We start from the raw sequence: 23,237 nt of genomic DNA, 5'->3' as shown, positions 1-23,237 counted from the left end.
CCTTTCAGCTAGACCAGAGGCATCTAATCTATACTCTTCTGATCAATTTAACTATTTCAGATGTGGACTGTGCACACAGTGATGGCAGAAAGAAATTGGAGAGCTCACTCTGGGACAGGAGATGTGGTACTAGTGAAACACAGGTAGAGTTCCTGGTACAGAAGGGAAAGACTTGTATGCTGATATGGGTAGAAGTTGCAACAGACATATAATTGTAGCTTTTAATCTTTGACTACAGCAATTATATCTTCATCAATGAGTTCTGCTCATGGTTTGGGAAATTATTCTTGAAAGCTTAGGCCCTGAGCCTGCTCTCCAGTTTTCCTAGCAATTCAGAAAACTGCTGGGCATCCTTAAATGGTGTCTTCAGCTGTTGCTTGTAGTCAAAATCCTAGGGAATAAACCAGGTCATAATGCTGTGAACTTAAATGAGATATGCTATGTAGCAAACTTGGATAACTTCTTGATTCATGAATAAATGAATACATAAATACATGTTAAGTACTTAAAGATGGGCTCCATATGCCTTTGCTTTCCTATATGTTTTTCCAATACATTGCACTGCTTCTATCAAAGCAAATGGAAACATGGGTAAGATCAATGAATTCTTATTCTGTTTGTATTTAGTGGCTTTTACACAGAATAATTTCCAACAGTAGGCATCCATATAGGAGCACATAGGCTTCCTGGTGGCTTGGATGGTAAAAAGTCTGCCTGCAATACAGAAGACCTGGGTTTGATCCCTGGGTCAGGAAGATACCCTTGAGAAGGGAATGACTACCCACTCCAGTACTCTTGCCTGGAGAATGTCATGGAAGGAGGAGCCTGGTGGCTGCAGCCTATGGGGTTGCAAAGAGTCGGACATGACTGAGTGACTACCACTTTCAACACTTTCAACTTAAATTATCTGGAATAGGGATGACTAGAGGTTAAATATTATAGTGAGTAAGCAGGAAAATAATTAATGGTTCAAAAGCAGGAGAATGATTCTTTGTTCACCGATGAGAAAATGTTATCTTTTTTTGAAAATGGATATAAATAAAAGTCTAGCCACTGCTACTACAAAAGCAAAGAAATGCATGATAGTGTAGCAAAGGAAGGAAAATTTGGCCAAATACAAAAAAAAATAAAAATAATGATTAAAGAGGAAAAATGGAAAAGGGCCAAGAAATGCAGAAATGCTATTTCTCTGGCCTTAGTCCACCAGTCTGTGTTTGAATCTTCCTGGAGTGCTGGTCCTTGTCAGTGCGTATGTCTAGTTTCCCACAGATAGATGGCCCTTGAATTTTCTACTTTTGACCTTCAGTCTGCTGTTGCTGTTGTTCAGTTGCTAGGTTGTGTCCCACTCTCTGTGATCCCATGAACTGTGTAGCATGCCAGGCTTCCCCATCCTTCACTGTCTCCCAGAGTTTGCTCAAACTCATGTCCATTGAGTCAGTGATGCTAGCATATTAAACACTGGCACTCAAAATGTTTTTAATAAGCCTGTTCAGACTATTTGGACCTATCCTTTGCAGACCTGCTCTAACAGTTAACAGTTCCATTTGGAAGTTCTGCCACTTTAGAAGAGTGAGGTTTCCACAAACCCATATTTCAATATTTCATTGCGGTCATTTCTTCCCATTTTCTCTGCATCCTAGAGTTTCTGCAAAGCCCTTCAAGAATATCCAAGGTGGAGGGGTGGGGGTAAAACCCAAGGGGGACACAGAGAAAATGACTGAGATTCCATTTACATCCAGAGAACGTGTTGTCTCTCCAGATTAGGTCCGGATTGAAGAATGTGTTCTAATAAAACATTGCAACACTGTTTTATCATATTCTATTTACTATCTTTTGAAAATCAAAGAGTGATGAAACAATAAAAATTAAAAAGTGACTCACAAATTGATGTTCACTGAGAAAACTTAGGAATCATTTAACCTGACAAAAAGAGGGAGATTTTATTCTCAGTAAAACTATTGATAGATTTAAACTGCTAAATAGTTTTCAATTGCCAAGGAAATGTATCATATTAAAGAATGTGTTCAAACAATGGAAATGTTTTGACACTATTTGGACATAAATTTCATGTGTGATTAGAGTCTTAATATTATAGCATTTTTACCTCTTTGAGAGCCAAAATTATTTTCATGACTCTTAAGTTTTTTTTGGACTTTGAAGTTAGTTCATATTTCCAGCTAAAGCTGAAGCTCCAATACTTTGGCTACCTGATGTGAAGAACCTACTTGTTGGAAAAGACCCTGATGCTGGAAAAGACCCTGATGCTGGGAAAGACTGAAGTTGGGAGGAGAAGGGTCGATAGAGGACAAGCTGGTGGGATGCCATCACTGACTCAATGGACATGAGTTTGAGCAAACGCCAGGAGATGGTGAAGGACAGGGAAACCTGGAGTGCTGCAGCCCATGGGGTCACAAAGAGTCGGACACGACTGAGGGACTGAACAACAAACAACAGCAACATGTTTCCAGAAAGAAGCCATGTAAAAATGGAGAGCACACACTGCTGATTTTACCTTCTTTGGTGGGTGCCACTGCCTACATTGCATAGTCTGCTGTTCTGCATTACTGGGGTAGTATCTCTCTCTCTCTCTTTTTTTTTTTATATTCTATTTCTAAAGCTAACAAGCCTTACCTCATAGACGACATTCAATAAAAGTTCTTAAGGTGAAATAAATTTAAAGGTAAGATGGGTCCTGAGAGTATCACATGCTAAATAAATAATTCAACAATTAAGTTGTCCCCAAAGAAGTATTAATCAAAAGTTCTAAATATGTAAGGTTACTGCACTAGGACCTTTGGTAGCTGATATGAAAGTTATTGGGGAAGTACACATTTTGGAAGCAAGAGGTATGGACTGGGAATGCAGATTATGAATTTAGGTAGGACTGAGGACTGAGTGAAAATTCTCCATGATACCTCTTAAACTTTGGGAAATTTCCATAAAATCACCAAGATTCTCTTTCAAATCATAAAATGTGAATAATGATATCTGTAACAGATTGGGATTGTTCCTTCTCAAGGCAACTTGCTTCAAATTTAGATATTTGTACTTCTAAGGTTTTTCCATAATTTAACTTCATGATTACTCTGTCATTTAATTTATCACATGAGTACATTCACTACATGAAATATATACTTAGCTGTATGATTGAGTTACTCATTTTTTGCATGCTCTAAGTGAAGTTGCTTAGTCGTGTCTGACTCTTTGTAACCCCATGGACTGTAGCCTGCCAGGCTCCTCTGTCCATGGGATTTTTCAGGCAAGAATACTGGAGTGGGTTGCCATTTCCTTTTCCAGGGGATCTTCTCAACCCAGGGATCAAATCCAGGTCTCCCACATTGCAGGCAGACTCCTTACCATCTGAGCCACCAAGGAAGTCGTGCATGCTATACTTCAAAGGAAAGAAGAGTTTTACTTGTCATTCAACATCCTCAAGTTTTACTTGAATGACAAGTAAAACTACTCTTTCCTTTGCTCAAACCTAGTCCCAATCCCAATCTTCAAGTGATTTCAATTTTAAACATTTCTGTCATGTTTTGCTAGTACTTCTCTTCCTAAGTGTAAATAATATACTTCCGTCTTTATTTTGTGATTAATCAAGTTAACATATTTACTCTGAGTTCTCTTGATTCAATTTGTTGATCTACTTGATGTACTTGATTCTTTATTTTCTTTATCCATCAACATTAGACTTTATGTCGTGTTGTGCCCCTATGTTAGATACGAGTCATCTCTTTTTCTCCTTCTTCTAACTCCTGTCTGCCATTCCATTATTTTTATACCGCCAAGCTTTAAAATACTCCATTCTACAGCTATACCTTTCTGTGGTTGTCAACTTATTTAATTGATTTATAGATTAAGTATGAAAAATGGATGCACGTTGGACACTTCTCACAGTATAGGAACTTTCATTTTGTAGCATTCTTTGTTTTCTGTTAGATAATGAACTTTCTGAGATCAGAAGTCATCCACTTATATTTTAATTAAGATCCTGATTATTTGACACAGTTATTGGTTTCTACAAAGCACTGAAACAGATCCTAGGATGGCAATCAGTGCCAATAGGTAAGCAGTAGGGCACAAGGCTCTGACTGCAGGATAATTTAGGACTTTTAATCCTGTGTGCACCAGCAAAGACAAAGCAGGGGACTGGTCTTTAGAGAATGGGGTTATTCAGTAGCTTTTTAAGTCAGAGAGTTGTTAATGGGCAATAAGGCAGGGCCAAGTGACTCAGGAGGTGCTAGTGGTAAAGAACTCACCTCCCAATGCAAGAGATGTAGGTTCTATCCCTAGGTCAGGAAGATCCCCTGGAGAAGGGCATGGCAATTCACTCCAGTAGTCTTGTGTGGAGAATCCCATGGACAGAGGCGCCTGGCGGCTACAGTCCATAGGGTCACGGAGAGTCAGACACAACTGAAGTGATTAAGCCCCCAAGTGACTGGAATTGGTGTGATGGATGGTTCACAAAGGAAGTTTGTTTCCAAGGCAATGTAGAGAGAGGGTAGTATCAGGCATGGATGCCATGTATGATCAGACACAGCGGCAATGTGGACAGATGCTGGGGCTCCTAATCAAGCTGAACCACTGCTCTAATTCTCCTTGCTGTAAGTGGGAGTACCAGGAGCTTAACGTGGAGATGAAGTTGAAGCCACTCATCTGTCAGGAATATAGGGGTAAGGCAAACCATTGATTAGAAAGTGATTTTTTCTCTTTAGAATAAAAAACACATTCTATTTTAGTGTTGATACTATCCTACAAGTGATGTACACAGAAAGGTTTCACTTAAAAATATTACTCTAATATAAAAATTGTTGCAGTGCTAAATAATAGGCGTGTGTGCGTACGTGTGTGTGTGCGTGCGCACACATGCATGCATCTGTGTGCACTCAGCCATGTCTGACTTTTTGCAACTCTATGGACTGTAGCCTGCCAGGCTCCTCTATCCATGGGAGTTTCCAGGCAAGAATACTGGTGAAAGTGAATATTGGAGTGGGTTGCTATTTTCTTCTCCAGGGGATCTTCCCAACCCAGATATAGAACTCAGGTCTCCCGCACTGCAGGCAGACTCTTTACCCTCTGAGCCACAAGGGGATCCCATCAGTGGCATAGGATATGGCAAAAAGAAGCATAGGAGAGGACATGCTATCACCCACTATATGAGTCACAGGTCAATTTTTGGGTCCAGAAGGAAGGTTTGACATGCCTAAAGTACATGTGCTTGGGGTAGGAGAAAGCTGTTCCCTAAAGGAAAGTCAAGATGCTGCTACCAGAGGAAGTAGATGGATCTTGAACCACTACCCAAACTCACAGATGTCCCCTTCATGGAATATGTATCCTGAAATTAGAATTTGGCTCTCAACCATTTAATAATGACTTTAATAATGTAGAATTGATGGTAATACAGATACGTTGTCTACGAAAGTACACATTAATATATACCTTCTTTCCGTCAGTATAGAAATAAACATTCTTTTCACTAGTGTGGAAATTCCTTAGCAAAGTTAAGCCATTTGCCAAAAGTCAAACATCTTTTGGTGGCAAAGCCAGAATTTAAAGCCAATATTATCTGATGTCAATAATAGAGTAATAATAATTTCAGATAAACGTATATATTACTTAAATATTGACATTATTTTAAATATTCTCAACGTTTTATTTTAGCCATTCACAAAGAAATCTATGCATCAATCTTCTTTATTTGCTGAGCTGGATAACCTTAAATCACCTTTACTAGGCAACCCTTTTTACCTGAAATAAGTTATGATTAATATATGAAACTTTATTCAAATGCAAAACTGATAAAATTGACTAAGCAGTTTCTGCGATGTGGACTATTGATTAAGGGCTCAGACTATATCCAAATACAGACTTTGTCACCTACCAGCTGTGGTGATCTTGGCAAAGTTACTTGCCTTCTCTGTTCTTCACTTCCCTAGCTTATAAAATGAGGCTAATTTATAACTGTACTTACCTCACAAAAATGTTGTGAGAATTAAAAAAAGGTAATATGTGTAATGTGCTTAGCATAGTATCTGGGACGTAGCAAGTGCTAGATTTTATTAGGATTTCTTATAATTATTGCTTTGATAAAAGTAAATATTGAGCACATTTTCATTCTCAGGCTCTAAATATAAGATTTACAAATACTATGACAAAAATTCTAAATATATATATATCTTCTTTTCATCAGTGTAAAAATTCCTTAACAAAGTTAAGCAATTTGCCAGAAGTCAAACATCTTTTAAATAGCAAAGCCAGAATTTATAGCCAATATTATCTGATGTGAAACTCTGTGGTCTTAGAAATTATAATATTCTGTCTCTGAAATAAATAATATAGTGTGACAATCTTTATCAAGTACCCTGGGAGACAGAGATATATTCTAGTCACCTTGGTGTTACATTCTTTAATCTAATTTTTCACAGAACTACTTTTTCTTGAAACAATAAAAATAATTCCAAATCAAAGGAGTGATATTTGAAAAAGCTCAGATATTTGATGATACAAAATTGAAAAATCCTAGTGCATGATAAAACATTATAACAATAAAAGGACATTGACATGTTACCAGTGTTCACCGCTAGATGGTGAGAGTATTACTTTTTTATCAGTGTGTTTTTCCAATCATGAGAGGAAGTAACAAATGATTGAAAGAGAATCTAGTTGAGAGAGGAGGAAGGCCATGGAGGTGTGTGGCCAGCACTAGTACTAGAAGGCTGGCATGCATACCCAAGGCAAGCCTTTCACTTGAGACTCAGTAAATTTGCTGTATATTAGCCAGAGTCAAAAATATGAGTCAAATTCTTAGGATTCCAGCAAATCACTTTAGAAAAGAAAAACTTCACCATTTAACGCAAAAGCATCCTTCATAATCATAGTCAGAAGCTTTCTCCCTTTGGAGATTCTAAATTCTTCCATGGCTACTTGAGGTGCTAGCTCATATACAGGAAATGTTTTAAATGCAAGAGTGCTGTGACTCTCTATTGGCAGGATATATAAATCTCTCTCTCTCTTCTCTCTCACACACACACACACATGCACGCACGCACGCACGCACACACACAGTGATGGGGTGGAGAGTGGACAGCTTGGCAGATCAGAACAGCTTGTATGGGGGTGGCCTCACATTTCAAGTCAAGGCTGCTCAAGTGGTGAAGATGACAAATGGGGAAAACAGATTGTGAAATCTGAGCTCAAAAGAGAAGAATCTTTCATAAAGGGAATAAAATCAAGTATCCAGCTTATGGTTTCCGGCTTGGAAAGAACATTGAAGATTAATTATTCCAATATTTTCACTTCAAAAATTAGAGAAAAAGATGAAGTTAAATGACTTCTTCAAAGTTACACTGAAGAGAAAGGGCTAACGTTTAGGTCTCTAGCACTGAGAGACTTCCCTCTACTAATTCATTTGGCCCCACCAAATTTAAATATGAAACAAGCACAACTCTGTTGCAAAATCATGCTTCTTTAGTTTAGTAGGTGGTATTAAAAGGAAGAAGGACTTTACCATTTACTTTTTTTGATAAAAGAAAGAATGTTTAAATTCCTAGATTTTTATCCAAAAGGATGTAGCCTTTGAAAATTATATCTGTAAGTATTGGTACTTTTGTCTATCCTGATGGCAACCAAGTGTGATGTAGTGATGTTTTCTTATAAAATAAACATTTAAAAATGAAGAATATTTTGTCTAATTTGGAGTAGAATTCAGTTTTCCAGTTGAGTAAAGATTTCTCCCTTTCAGTTGTATAGATACTATGATAGTAAGTAAGTGTAGCATTAGTAGATATTGTAGGGTTTATTAGTAGATACAATGGTGGTCTTAGTAGATATGGTACTGTTAGTATATATTGTAGTGTTAGCAGACACCACAATGTCAGATATTGTAGTGTTAGTAGATATTATAATGTCAGTCATTACTGTAGAGTTGGCAGATACAGTATTCTTAATAGATACAGTATTGTTAGAAGATGCAGTAGTGTTAGTAGATATAGTAGTTTTAGTACTTAGTGGTACCAGATTGCAAGTAGATATGTAATGTTCGTAGACATGTAGATAATGATAGTATTAGTAGATATGATTGCATTAGGAATACTGCAATTTGCTAAAGTACAGTGTTTAGCAAATACTGTAGTGGTAGTAATGCTGTAGTGGTAGAAGTTTCTGTAGTGTTCTGCCTTATCAGCCCATGGTGACTGTCAGCTGATACCTTACTGGGAATTGCTAGCTGCTACAGGTAATTACCTTCCAGGACCAGCTAACATGAGGACACAATGGCCCCACCATGCTTTCAAAGGACACTCTAGTTCCAGAACTTGCTCTAGGATCAACTGAGACCTCATTCAGCACTGCACTAAGAATTAGCAACTCCCCCCTCTACATTCCCAACACATGTCTCCCTTGAGAGCAATCCCCAACACAATCTCTTTCTCAGAGACTGTTTCCAGAGAAGCCCTTCTAGCATGGTGGACACCAGGAATGGCTCTAAGAAGCCAGCTATAAATTGGGATTTTACCAACACAATGCTGACTATCTAACCAGCAATGGGGAACCCCATTACTGACAGCAGAGGAATGCTGGAAAATTGCATTGCATGTTGCAATTATGCGATTGTTAAAACGTTCACCAGTAGAGAACTGGGATGGGACATTGATAGAAAGAGATGCTAGTATAATACCTCTGGCCCTGGAGAACAAGGAGGAAAAATGTCACTATAGGACCATGAAATAGAGTAGCTGTTGGATTCCTTGAAAAGAGATCTGAAGGTAGAATTTATAAAATGGTCAGAAATGTCCAGTCTTAATCCCAAAAACCTATGAACAGATATCACTTCCATGATTATATTATATGGTATAGTTGAGCCGATAAGACAAGGAGATAATTTGAATGGACCCGATCTAATCACAGGAGCCCTTAAAGCAGTTTCTGATTACAAAATAAGAAGTCAGGGAGAGTTCAAGCTGGAAAAGGACTTGTCCCATTGCTAGCTTTGAAGATGGATGGGGCTGCAAAAGCAGGAAGGTAGGCAGTCTTAGAGAGCTAGGAGAATCTCCTAGCTGACAACCAGCAAGGGAATAAGAGTCTTAGTCCTACAATAAAATGAGCTGATACTTGCCAAAAATTTGCATGAGCTCACAGGCGGAATTTTTCCCCACAGCTTCCAGCCCAGCTCACATGGTGATTTTGGCCTTTTAAGGCCCTAAGCTGAGAACCCAGTCAAGACCACCAAACATTGGACCCATAGCTGTGATAAACGGGTGTTGTTTTAGCCTGCAAAGTTTGTGACAACTTGCTACAGCACTGATAGAAAATTAATACAAGAGATACCAAGACACTCAAGGTGTTGTGTTTAATCATCAGTTTTACTTTAGGCCAATGTGTCAGTTTTCTCTGTATTTTTCATAATCAGTAATTCAAGCACACAAATTCACAGATCCCTTTGCGTCTCTATCTCATATGTGATTCTCTTTATTTGATATTATAGGTAATTTTTCAAAAAATAAATTTCCATAAATGTTAAACCCTGCTTCATCTATAGCTCCCCTGCCCACTCACAGCTAGGTCAGACTAATAAGACCACTACTGTGTATTGTGTGCTCAGTAGATCAATCACGTCTGACTCTTTGTGACCCCATGGACAGTAGCCTGCCAGGCTCCTCTGTCTTGGATACGGGGGTAGGTTACCATTTCTTCCTCCACAGGGTCTTCCCAACCCAGGGATCAAACCTATGTCTCTTACATCTCTTGCACTGGCAGGTGAATTCTTTATTGCTAGCCCCACTTCTATTAACTGGACCTAAATGAAATCTTCCTGCATCAGAATTTTAGGTTTATAGATCAAATTTCATCTCTCTCTTTTCCAGAATGTGCTACGTGTTTCCTGTAGGTATTACAATGTAAAATAGGAATATTATTCCATAGATTTGCACGTGTGTGTTCCATTGCTTCCATAGACTTAATAGAGCTGACCTTATGCAGACAATGATAAAATTCTGCTTTTAAGTTATTTGAGTAGCAGGGACCTATTCTGATAACCATCCAGGGCCTGTTTGGAGCAGTGAGCTCCTTAAGCGTTCCAGAGACAGATGTCTGAAAATCATTTCCAAACCCTCTAATATAGCCTGAATCCTAATGACACATTTGAATCAACAGACATATGTAAATTCTGCTTCAATTAAAGGAATATGACTTGAAATGAAAGCAAGTAAATGGTCTAACACTGCAAAAAGGATTACGTTTTCCTTATGAAGTCTACTAAACCTTATATATAGGAGGAAATCTATTTTTCTTTTTGTTTTCAAGGAATCAGACTATATTTAAAAACTTTGTTTTACAGGAATGTTATTGATTAGACATTTTTAACCTGTCTATAGACTTTTCTTTTGTTCTACACATTTTTGTCCCATACATTAAAAAATGCTTTGTGACTTTGCTTTAGAATGAACTGGTCATATTCAGGCCAATTGGTTTCTTTGGCTGTGACAGCACTGCTCTTGATTCTCAGAAATGTACAGGACCACTATCTGTCAGAGCAGTCTTTGACAAGTCAAAAATAAGTGTTCAGAATTAAATGCAAAAACACTGCTTCTAATCATATGCGAAAAAAAAAAATTGCTACTGGAGTGTCAGAGATGACTACTTACCAATATCAGGGAATTCTAGCTAAGGTTATTTAAAGAAGATCTACCATGATATATAGACAATGTATGTATACATATTTCTTTAACTGTATATATATATATATGTAGGTATATATGTTTCTTTAACTGCTTAACATATCAGCAGAATTACATATATTAATTGGAACTATTAATTGAGACATTTTAAACACTTTGATAGGACACAAAATCTACTTTTTGAATAATGTAACATTTTATTTCCTTCACCAAATTCCTGTGGGCCAAAGGGTTTACTTAGATATTCTATCTTTCTATAGTGTAGATATATTTTTCAGTTATCTTTTTAATATGACAGGTTATTATGAACAGTTGTTCAATACATTTTAAAATTAAAATTTTTTAAAATTAAAAAAAAAAAAAACTTACAACAATGTTGTGTTGGTTTCTGCCATACACACAGTTATGGCTGTAACATACCTCTCCTCCCTCCCCTCCCTCCATCCCATCCTTCCAGGTCATCACAGAGTGCCAGACTGGACTCCCTGTGCTTCCAACACCTTCTCACCAGTTATCCATCTTACACTTGGGCGTGTGTGTATGTTGACACTACTTTCTCCATTCATCTCACTCTGTCCCTCCCCCACTGCGTCCAGGAGTCCATTCTCTACCTCCGCATTTCCCTTCCTTCCCTGCAAATAGTTTCATCAATATCATTTTTCTAGTTTCTATGTATATAAACATTAATATACTATATTTGTTTTTCTCTTTCTGAATTATTTCTATGTATAACAGGCTCTAGGTTCACCCACCTCACTAGAACTGACTCAAATTTGTTCTTTTTTATGGCCAAGTAATATTCCATTATATATATGTACCACATCTTCTTTATCCATTCATCAGTCATGGGTATCTAGGTTTCTTCCATGTCCTAGCTATTGTAACTAATGCTGCTACAAACATTTAGTGACGTGTGTCTTTTTTGATTATGGTTTTCTCAGAGTATATGCCCAGTAGTGGAGTTCCTGGGTCATATGGTAGATTTATTCCTAGTTTTTCGAGGAATCTCCATATTGTTCTCCATTATGGCTGTACCAGTTTACATTCCCACTGATAGTGTAGGAGGGTTCCCTTTTCCCCACATTCTCTCCATGATTTATTGTTTGTAGGTTTTTTTTTTTTTGATGATGGCCATTCTGACTTGTGTGAGGTGATACCTCATTGTAGTTTTGATTTGCATTTCTTTAATAATTAGTGATGTTGAGAATCTTTTCATGTGTTTATTGTCCATCTATATTGTCTATTGTCTTCTTTGGAAAAATCATCTGTTTAGGTCTTCTGCCCATTTTTTGATTGAACTTTTTATTTTCCTCATACTGAGCTGTATGAACTGCTTTTATGTTCTGGAGGTTAATCCTTTGTCCGTTGTTTCATTTGCAATTATTTTTCCCCATTCTGAGGGTTGCCTTTTAATATTGTTCATTGTTTCCCTTCGCTGTGCAAAAGCTTTTAAGTTTAACTAGGCCCTTTTTGCTAATTTTTGCTTTTATTTCCATTACTCTAGGAGATGGGTCACAGAGTATCTTGCTGTCATTTATGTCAAGGAGTGTACCATCTATGTTTTCTTCTAAGAGCTTTATAGTTTCTGACCTTACATTTAAGTTTTTAATCTATTTTGAGAATATTTTTGTATATGGTGTTAGGAAGTGTTTTTTTTTTTCATTCTTTTGCATGTTGCTGTTTTCCAGTTTTCATGATATTGATCCTCCCAATCCGAGAACAAGGTATATCTCTCCATCTGTTTATGTCACTTTTTATTTCTTTATTGGCATCTTACTGTTTTCTGTATACATGTCCCCTCTAAGATCATGAACAAGACAAGGGTGCCCATTCTCACCACTATTATTCAACATAGTTTTGGAAATCCTAAACATGGCAATCAGAGAAAAAAAAGAAAAGGAATCCGGATTGGAAAAGAGAAGTAAACCTCTCCCTGTTTGCAGATGATGTGAGTCTATACATAGAAAATCCTAAAGATTCCACCAGAAAACTACTAATCAATGAATATATAGTAAAGTCACAGGATATAAAATTAATACACAGAAATCCTTTGCATTCCTCTACACTAACAATGAAAAATCAGAAAGAGAAGTTAAGGAAACAACCCCATTCACCACTGCAACAGAAGAATAAAATACCTAGGAATAAACCTACTTGAAGATACATATTTGTTTTTTACAGACTTCTATACTCAACAGTAATTACAAAAAGAATAAAATTAAGAAAGGCACATTTTTTTCCACTAGGAGGATTAAATTAAAAAATACCTTCCTTTTTAGATTTTAACATTTTCCACTGTATGGATTATCTCTGAATTTATTCCCCATAAGAGAAAATATCATATTTAATCCTTGTGGCTTGTTTTTTTTCACCTTGAAATTTATACCACTGTTGCAGTTTCACTTTCCTTTAGGCACAAATAGACCATTACTAATCATAAAATCTGTTTGATCAACATTAGAAATACCAGCTTATAGAAGACACCAAGTAAAAATCAACTAACTTGTCTTTTACTTTTCCCCTATGCACACAGTAAATACGCAAATCATTAGGAAAAATTGTAGCCTAATTTTCTTAGAGTTTTTCTAACCTGTTAAACATGATGATTTGAAGTAGATTACCATATAAACTCAAATTTTCAATATTTCATCACCGTTAGTTAAACTGGTGAGTATATAAGGTCACTCCTTGTCATTCATATTACTCTAGTGATTTGTTAATCTCCCCAAAGCGATCCTCTGTGACAGGTGAGAATGTAAGAAGGACTCTAGGACTCCCATGCCCTGGTGTACATGGCCTATAACCCCTCTCCCCTCATTTTAGTATGGACTGATACTGTGAAGCTGGGGGAAGTCACTTCCATATCAGTAACATAACATGGCCAAGGTGACAGTACTTTTAAAGTGCAGTTAAGGTCTCTAATCAGTAGATTTTAAAGTTAATCAAAGGGGAGATTATCCTGGCTATAGGATCAGAGACACTCTTGCCTTTTTATTTTTTGTTGTTGTTAATTTTTATTACAGTATAGTTGCTTTACAATTTTGTGTTAGTTTCTACTGCATATAAAAATGAACAGCCATACATATACATATATTCCCTCCCTTTTGGATTTCTCTTCCATACAGGACACCACAGAGCATTAAGTAGAGTTCCCTGTGCTATATAGTATGTTCCCATCAGTTGTCTATTTTATACATAGTATCAATAGTGTATACCTGTCAGTCCTGGCCTTTAAGCAGCAATCCACCATGAGTTCTTCAGCTGCCCATGAGTGTGAATTCTGTTACCCACACTTTGAGCTTGGGAGAAGCTTCTGAGCCTCAGATGAGAATGCTGTCCCAGGCAGTATGTGGATTGCAGCTGTTTGAGATCCTGTACAGAGGACTCAACTAAGCTGTGCCAAAACTTCTAACCCATGAAAAATGTAAAATAATAAATGTAATTGTTTAAAAACCATCAAATTTTGGTAATTTTTTATGACAGAAAACTGATGTACTCTGTGTCCCTGCTTTTGCTTTGGGAAACAGGATTCTACTTTCCTGTACCAAAACAATTTTGTATGACTTTGTTGGAGCTGATCTTAATTTGATTCCTAGAAGTATACCCCATCCCTCTGAGTGATAGGTCGAAAGAGCAAAGAACCAAGCTTGACCAATCAGCATCCTTCACATTTTCTGTCAGTCTTTGCAAGGACACATTTCCCTTCCCACATAATCTGGTATGATGTGATTGTTGGTTGTAAATATCCATATCATCTATCTTCCATTTTCTTACAGTCTGTTGACATTTAGTTTTGGTTGGCTAGTGAAACACCCCTTCCAAAGTCTCTTTTCCTTTAAAAAGGCTGAGAAAAATGGGCTTTCATCATGTCTCTTATCATTATGTAAGTGATTGTGATGTGGTTCTAGCCAACCAATGCTAATGTTAATGAATAATTGCTGGGTGTCTTCTGGGAAAGCTTTTACATGTCTCCTAAAACAGAAGTCATCATGTCACTGGATATCTTTTTCCCTTCCATTCTTTACTCCTAAAATGTAGATGTAAAATCTAGAGCGTGGCTCCCATTTTGATGTCATGAAGTAAAGATCAATGGTCCTGACATTTTTGAGCTGCTGAAGCAAGGTCAGTGGCTTCTTACCTTTGGCCTTTTTATTATATAAGATGTTATATGTTATGTATTGAACTATTGTAAAGTGAATATGACTTTCTTGAATATGAAAGTATTTAAGTATGATTGAGGGAGCATATGATATATAGAGTGAGACACAAGAGTGTTACTGACATCATCAAAGCCCTGTTATCTGACTGTGTACAAAATCAGCTTTATCCATGGGATTTTCAATTTAATGAGTTTAATTCTTATTTTGCTTAACTTAATTTGAGTTAGGCTTCATTCACTCAATTGCAATTAAAGAATCCCAATAAACACAGACATTGCTAGGTGGAAGGGTTTGGGTTTTGTTTTTTGTTATTTATTTGCTTTTGTTTGTTTGTTTTTGGCAGGGATTGGTATCGGAAGGGGCGTGCACTAATAATGATAGTCTAAAACATATGGAATTTTCTGATTGGAGGTTAAGTGTGGGATACTAATAAATTTCTAAATCCTATCTAGGACATTATTGACTCCTGTTACTAGGCACCCTGAATATTCATTGGAAGGACTGATGAGAAGGCTGAAGTTCCAATTCTTTGGCCACCTGATACGAAGTGGCCACCTGACTCACTGGAAAAGACTCTGATGATAGGAAAGATTGAGGGCCATGAGGAGAAAGGGCCGATAGAGGATGAAATAGTGATCCATTGAGTCGGATCACCGACTCAATGGACATGAGTTTGAGCAAACTTAGGGAAATAGTGAAGGACAGGGAAGCCTGATGTGCTGCTGTCCATGGGGTCACAAAGAGTCAGACATGACTTAGTGACTGAGCAATACTTGATGACAAAGTAACTGATTTAAATAAGTCCTGATTCAGGCCCTATTGTTTACCAAGGCTAGAACTTTAAGGAGCAAGCGAGTGCCCTGTGCTCCCTATCAAAACAGAGAAAATGTCCCACATGGTGAGAAATCAACAGTCTGAAAGCAAGGAGCAGATTATCCTGCCCTATTTGCATGGCTCCTCAGAAACAGAATTAAGAAGCAGATAAACGTCAAGAAGAGGTAGATAGAGCACCCACCATTCAGTTCAGAGACAAAATCTTAAGGCTGGAATAGAAAGTCAAGAACTATGACTTACAAGTCATCCTTCCTATAATCTTCTTTACTGAAACATAAAGTCTAAAGTATGTAAAGTGATTCTCAACCCATTTAGGTTTCAACTGCTGAAGGGAAAAACACCAAAAATGAGAGAAAGAGTAGCCGGTGATATTCCAAATTCTCCGGGTAATTCCTAAGCCTCCAAATCACTCCAAAAGTTAAGTGGGATGTTTTATCAGTACAGAGTGTGAGAAGGAAATTTTTGCCAAAATCACTTTGAGATGTGAAAATAAAGATCATTTTTTAAAAATGGAATTTCTCCCTGCTGATTCCTTGATCCCTTTTTCTCTAGTTCCTGTCTGGGGCATAGAGGGGGTCTTTCACTCCACCGATGGAAATATATACACCAGTGGCCACAGAAAGAGTTAACCCCTTCTTTGCTTTATATAAATATGTTCATTAAACTGGTCTACCTTCTATTAATATTTATATTCAGAAAATTGGAAGTGTTCATGATTTGGGATTATTAACAACCTTACTTCACTGTATTTTTCAAATCTATTTAAAAACTACTTGCCCATAAAAGTTGAAGATGTCTGCCAACTGGATTTCTGGGCTTTTATTCACTGGGCACTTAATTTATGGCAGGCACTGTTGTAGGCACTCAGGATGTCAGTGAACAAAACAAAAATCTCTCTGAGTGGCGCTTACCTACATTCTATTGTGGGGGAATTTGGACAACGGACAACAAACTTAATACATAATTAAAGCTTATGCTAGAAATTGGAAAGTACTGAAAAGAAATTGAAAAGATAAAGAGCATGATAAGGGTGACTGGAATAAGTGTCTACTACATTTTTAAACAGTAGGGTCAGTGTGGACCCCATTAACACTTAAAGGACTAGCTATGAAAGCAGGGCTGTGTGATCCATTGCCACCGAACCAGTTGCATCTTAGTGGAGATCTACTGATGCTACTTCATCATTTCATTTTTGATCCTGAAGGGATTCAGAGGATCATCCATCATAAGGTTGTTTGAAGTGCTGTTATTGTATTTCTAGTGACACTTCACCCATGATAGGGAGAAATCCAAATTAGTGCTCTCATATTTCTTTGGGGGGGGAGGAGACAATGCATAACATATTGTATGGGAAATCAAGGGAACGATTTTATGTATCTTGACATAAATGAACTTTGAAGATTTTCCTTTATTAAAAAAATGTCTATTTTTGGTATTTCAAAGTATAACTGAGATGTAGAAAACTGATCTTAAGAACACCACCATTTCTTAACTAATAAAAGAGGTTGGAATCCATGCACCTGGTGTTTGCATATTTTTCAAAGTTAAAGCCATATGATTATTAATTAACCTACTTATATACCAGACCTGAGTACATTTGACAGCTCACTGCAGCTGATGTTGGAGTTTTATTTAATTGTGATTGGGAGATCACTTCCAATATTCTGACACTGAGGGAGTGATGCTTCTGATCTGATGATTAATGTATTTGAGAAAAATATCTGTTCACATTATGGTTGCCCAATGTTGATATGAAAGAATATTTTCCAGATTTGGAAGTCATATTTTAGTTGTTGAAAAATGGTATCACACCCTGCAGTTGTTACCTTGCTGTTGCTCCTGTAAAGTTACAGAGTGTATACTTGTAGGCCCAGCATACCAGGTATCCAATATCTAGGGAGGGAGAGAAGAGAGTGAATGATTTATTCCAGATAAAGTCACATGTATTTTACCTTTTAGTATCTAACCAATGCTTCCTGCTGCACTAGAATTCTTTACTCTAAAAAAAATAAAAAGGTCTTTTGTAACTGAGGTTTAATTCAGGGAGAGAATTGTTCCTTTTAAACTAACATTCAAGTGGCTTAAATCATCTGCCTTTTATTAAAGAACTGTTAGTTGCTACTTTAGAAAAAGACTATTTTGAATTTTATGCCTGATATTCATATCAAATTTATTACATTTACAAATCTAAAATCTTACCTCTTCCTTGAAATTTAATGTTCAGTTTATAAGCTGTATTCTATTTTTAAGTCCATGAATATGTAACTACTTTTAAGAAAACTTAGATTAATGATCCATCACATTTATAATCATTTTAAATAAACATCTCCCAATAGCTTAAATTGCTTTCAAATTCAAAATATTTTTTTTTGTTCATAAGAATTTTTTAATCACTTGATATAATAAACATAATCCTTATAAATCATTAAACAGGGTTGAAAGCACAGTCAGTTACCACTCATATTCTACAGCTAAAAGAAACTCCCTCATTCAAAGCACATGTTAGCTCTGGACCAACACTTTCTCTCTCAACAGGGGACTTTCTTTCTTTAATTAGGTCCTTAGAGTCAGACACGACTGAAGCGACTTAGCAGCAGCAGCAGCAGCAGCAGCAGCAGACTCCCTTAACTATATTCTGAATTCTCCACATTTGGAGAGGTTACCTAAGGTTCTAATTGTATCTGTTTTTTTTTTTTTTTTAAGGCGTATCTCTTTCTGCTTTATTAATGCTTGCAGCTCACCTGGTAAAGAATCTGCCTGCAATGCAGGAGACCTGGGTTCAATCCCTGGGTTGGGAAGATCCCCTGGAGAAGGGAAAGGCTACCCACTCCAGTATTCTGGACTGGAGGATTCCAGGGACTGTATAGTCCATGGGGTCGCAAAGTGCTGGACACGACTGAGAGACTTTCACATCATGTCATGTCAAGTTTTCTCTTTTCTCTCAAATATTTTTTCTCTATGATTTAAAATTTTAGGCTTGGCAAAGTCTTAACATCTTCACTCTGCAACTTAATGTACTTTTTATCATTTTTACTAATCAGACCTTGCTAGTTAATTTTGGTATTTTCAGTGGACATCTTTAAGGGAAACAATCCTTTTATGCCCATGAGCAATGGGTGAACTGAGACTGGAGGAAATGATAAAGCTATTTACCTGTGGACTGCTAATTTTCTGGGCTACTTAGACTTTTTGGCTTTTCAAAAATTCTTTTGAAATTTTCTAAGAATTCTGGATTTCTAAGAATCTGAAATTTAAAAGAATTTTCTTAGAAAATCTTCAGTTCGGTTGAGTCACTCAGTCATGTACAACTCTTTGTGACCCCATGGACTGCAGCACACTAGGCCTCCCTGTCCATTGCCAACTACTGGAGTTGACTCAAATTCACGTCCATCGCATCGGTGATGCCATCCAGCCATCTCATCTTCTGTCGTCCCCTTCTCCTCCTGCCTTCAATCTTTCCCAGCATCAGGGTCTAATTTCTAAGAACTACTGAAACATTCTTTTTCCATCTTTTTTCCTATGTACTTTAAGCTATCATTTCTAAAATGGATATGATCAGGTCCTCCTATTCTTCCTCTTCGAACTTTCAGTATAACAGAAATGTATTTGTGAATAGCTCTGTTTTCCCTTACATATATGTGACAAGCAAACTTTTAAGGTGGCCACCATCTTCCTTGCCTCGTAGTAGAAGACTCATGTGAGTCCTTCTGCTTGATCGTGGGCAAGACCCGTGACTTGTTTGTAACTAGAAGAATATTTGGATTATGTGTACGTCATTATATTACATAAGGTTGTATCACTGTTCTTCCTGTAGTCTATTTCTCTTGTGCTGGCTGAAGGAAGCCAGCAACTATGTTGGGAAACCCCACATGACAAGGAACTGCAGGTGGCCTCTAGGATCTGAGAGTTTGGCAGCAGACTACAAAGAATTTCTCTGTCCAACATTCAAGGAATAAAACGCTACCAAGAACCGTGTGAGTAGGGAAGTATATCCATCCTAGTGAAATCAGAGAGAGAGAGAGAATTCAGTCTTAGCTAACACCATGACTTCACCCTCCTGAGACCCATAAACAGAGGATTCAGATAAGTCACACCAGGCTTCTACTTCACAGAAACTGTAGGATGATTAATGTGCACTGTTATCCCCCAAACTGTTAATTTATCCCCCCCCAACCTTTCCCCTTTGGTAACCATATGGGATTAACAGAAACATCTACTATATATAAAATAGGTAATCAACAAGGATCTACTATATGACACAGGGAAGTCTACTCAATATTCTGTAATAACCTTTATGGGAAAATAATCTGAAAAAGAATAGATATAGGTACATGCATAACTGAATCACCTTGTTGTATACTGAAAACTAACACAACATTGTAAATGATTATACTCTGATATAAAATAGAATTAAAAAATTTTTTTTAAATGTGTGATGTTTTAGGCCACTAGTTCAGTTCAGTTCAGTTCAGTCGCTCAGTCGTGTCCGACTCTTTGCGACCCCATGAACTGCAGCACGCCAGGCCTCTCTGTCCATCACCAACTCCCGGAGTCTACCCAAGCCCATGTTCATCGAGTCGGTGATGCCATCCAACCATCTCATCCTCTGTCGTCCCCTTCTCCTCCCGCCCCCAATCCTACCCAGCATTAGGGTCTTTTCCAATGAGTCAACCCTTCGCATGAGGTGGCCAAAGTATTGGAGTTTCAGCTTCAACATCAGACCTTCCAATGAACACCCAGGATTGATCTCTTTTAGGATGGATTGATTGGATCTCCTTGCAGTCCAAGGGACTCTCAAGAGTCTTCTCCAACACCACAGTTCAAAAGCATCAATTCTGCGGCGCTCAGCTTTCTTCACCGTCCAACTCTCACATCCATACATGACCACTGGAAAAACCATAGCCTTGACTAGACGGACTTTCTTAGGCCACTAAGCTTGTGGTAATAGTGTTGTTATGCAGCAAGTTATATTGAATAAAATATGACACAAAAAATCAGACTAAATTATAGTAATACATCTACAGTGCCTGACAAATTTGGGGGTATTGCAACTCATCAAGGTATTTTATGCTTTTTAGATGGTAATTTATGTAGTTGACAATTTATTTAAAGACCACATGCTCAGGAAGCTGCTGTATAACACAGGGAGGCCAGTCTGGCACTCTGTGATGGCCTAGATGGGTGGGATGGGGAGGTGTGTGGAGGAAGGTTCAAGAGGGAGGAGATCTAGACCTAGGGAGATCTGATTCACATTGGTGCACAGCAGGAACCAACACAACATTGTAAAGCAATTTTCCTCCAATTAAAAAATAAATAAAAAATAAAACATAAATACCACATACTCACTGTGTAAAATATTTTGTACTGACATTGTATCTCCACCAATTCACTTAAGCAATATTCATTGAGTACCCACTCTAGGCTAGCACTCTCCCAAGTGTTGAAGATATGGTATCAAAAGAAACGTCTGCCCAGATCATGTACCTACTGGTAATTGATTTAACACAATTAGACTACTTTTGATGATCTAATAAATATTTGATAATTATTTGGGGCTCCCCTGGAGGTTCAGATGGTAAAGAATCTGCCTGCAATGCAGGAGACCCAGGTTTGATCCCTGGGTTGGGAAGATCCTCTGAAGAAGGCAATGGCAATCTACTATGGTATTCTTGCCAGGAGCCTGGCAAGCTACAGTCCATGGGGTTACAAAGAGTCAGACATGACTGAGCGACTAACACATGGATGTACTATGGATAAAATAATGAGACCTAGGAAACATATGTTTTTCCTATAACAATTCTATTATGGAAAATGGTAACAAAAGAGTAACTGTAATAATGACAAGCTTGTTTAATAAATAAAAAAAATGACCAGTATATCAAAAAAAGAACTGACTTATTAATCTTATTCAGATTTGCTAGCCAGAAAATCATGAAAACTTTTGCTTTTTTTTAAACCTCTCAGCTGATGTGAAAGATAGTTAACACTATCCATTCACATACATCATCTTATATTACCATCTCTATCATCTATGAATAGGAACATATATCATCTCTACAATGAATTCCTTCCTTTAGGAAGCATTTTACATATTTAGAATAAATTTGTGTTCTAAAGACATCAATAAATACAGTACACCCAAATATTTTCCCATTGTCTATATTTGCATTGCCATGAATTTACTCTGCCATATGCTTTCAAGAGTGTCAATTAGGGCTCCAATGCCAACATATTTTCCCACCTGTTACTAGGCCCACATATAATTCTTGTGATGGGAAACTGAAGAATTTATTCTTCACTTAGAAACTAAGCTTCAAATGTAGTATTGATTGCTGAGTTTTGCAAAGAGTAAACTTTTGCTTTCATTTTCTCTATTTTTAAAATTATCCATTTATTCCCTCTCCTATGTATTCTCCTTTCTTCTGGTTACTTTAAATTTAATTTGTTTTCATTTTTTCTAGTTTCATAGGATGGAAATTTAGGCTATTGATTAAGGATTTCTTTTTTTTAGCATAGGCATTTATAGATACAAATCTCCCTTTAAATACTGCTTTATCTGAATTACGTAGATTTGGACATGTTGTGTTCATTTTACTCATCTCAACTATTTTCTAATTTTTCTTGCCAGTTCTTTTTTGCCCCATTCATTATTTAGGAGTGAGTGTGTTGTTTAATTTTATCATATTTGTGAATTCCCCAAGTTTCCTCTGGTACCTACCTCTAATTTCATTCAATTATGATAGAAGAGAATACTTTATATGATTTTTATCTTTTAAAATTTAATCTTATGCCTTGCTGTTCTATCATTATTGGAAATGAGGTATTGAATCCAAATATTACGTTGAATTGCCTATTTGTCTCTTCAATTTAGATATTTAGTCATACCGACTTACATAATTTTGAAATTTATTACAAACTCTTTCCAATCTATTTTCTTTGGAACTTTAAATGTTTTCTTCAAACTGTAAAACTTGAACTTTTGTATGTAATTTATAAAACCTTTTATGTAAGGAAATACAATTGTTAACACCATGTAAGAAAATGATAGTATTCTATGTTTAATCAACATATGATACGAAAATTTATAAGATGCAAACAAGAGAAGGATCTACTGAAATAAATTTACATTCATAACTCACATTGTTCCAACTCTATTTAATGCACTTACAGTCCTATATCAGGATCTAGGGAGGTACTGATATATACATAATCTACCTCATTATTTAATAAGGAGCTTTAACAGCTCACTAGAATTGGGTAAATATGAATAGAAATCAAAAGCCTACTTTGTACAAGCAATTTTAAGGTCTGAAAAGGAATGGCCTGGAGTGAAGAAGTAGCATTATAATACCCCTATATGAGGACAAACAGAAATAGAAGACTCCATGAGGAATGAAATCTGTTAATGGTTTAGTCACTCTATAGGAAACAAATGCACAGGAATAGGATATTATTGGTAAATTCTGCAGTATATCCTCTATAGTTTATTGTTAAACGTAAACTACATGTATGCATGCGTGCTAAGTTGCTTCAGTAGTGTCCGACTCTGTGAGACACTATGGACTGTAGC

General features: G+C 36.9%; 2 long non-coding RNA genes across 2 annotated transcripts in view; both read right to left on the bottom strand.

Annotated features, from left to right (window-relative positions):
* Window positions 1-209: 209 nt before the first annotated feature.
* On the bottom strand, window positions 210-14,511 carry LOC145516435 (uncharacterized). The gene is made up of 3 exons (XR_014061390.1): window positions 13,889-14,511; window positions 4,260-4,656; window positions 210-391 (listed from the first exon to the last, which is right to left on the bottom strand). It is a non-coding gene; the product is annotated as an uncharacterized LOC145516435 (long non-coding RNA).
* A 2,765-nt stretch (window positions 14,512-17,276) lies between these two features.
* Window positions 17,277-23,237, bottom strand: part of LOC145516433 (uncharacterized) — a 51,218-nt gene continuing 45,257 nt past the window's right edge. Inside the window, exon 2 of the long non-coding RNA XR_014061388.1 lies at window positions 17,277-17,560. This is a non-coding gene — a long non-coding RNA (uncharacterized LOC145516433). The remainder of the gene's footprint in view (window positions 17,561-23,237) is intronic.

Source organism: Giraffa tippelskirchi, chromosome 8 (genome assembly GCF_054371585.1).
Source record: "Giraffa tippelskirchi isolate mGirTip1 chromosome 8, T2T-mGirTip1v1.2.pri, whole genome shotgun sequence".
NCBI classification, from domain to species: Eukaryota; Metazoa; Chordata; class Mammalia; order Artiodactyla; family Giraffidae; genus Giraffa; species Giraffa tippelskirchi.
Note: the sequence above shows the minus strand (reverse complement) of the source record. Positions and strands in the feature narration are given on the sequence as shown.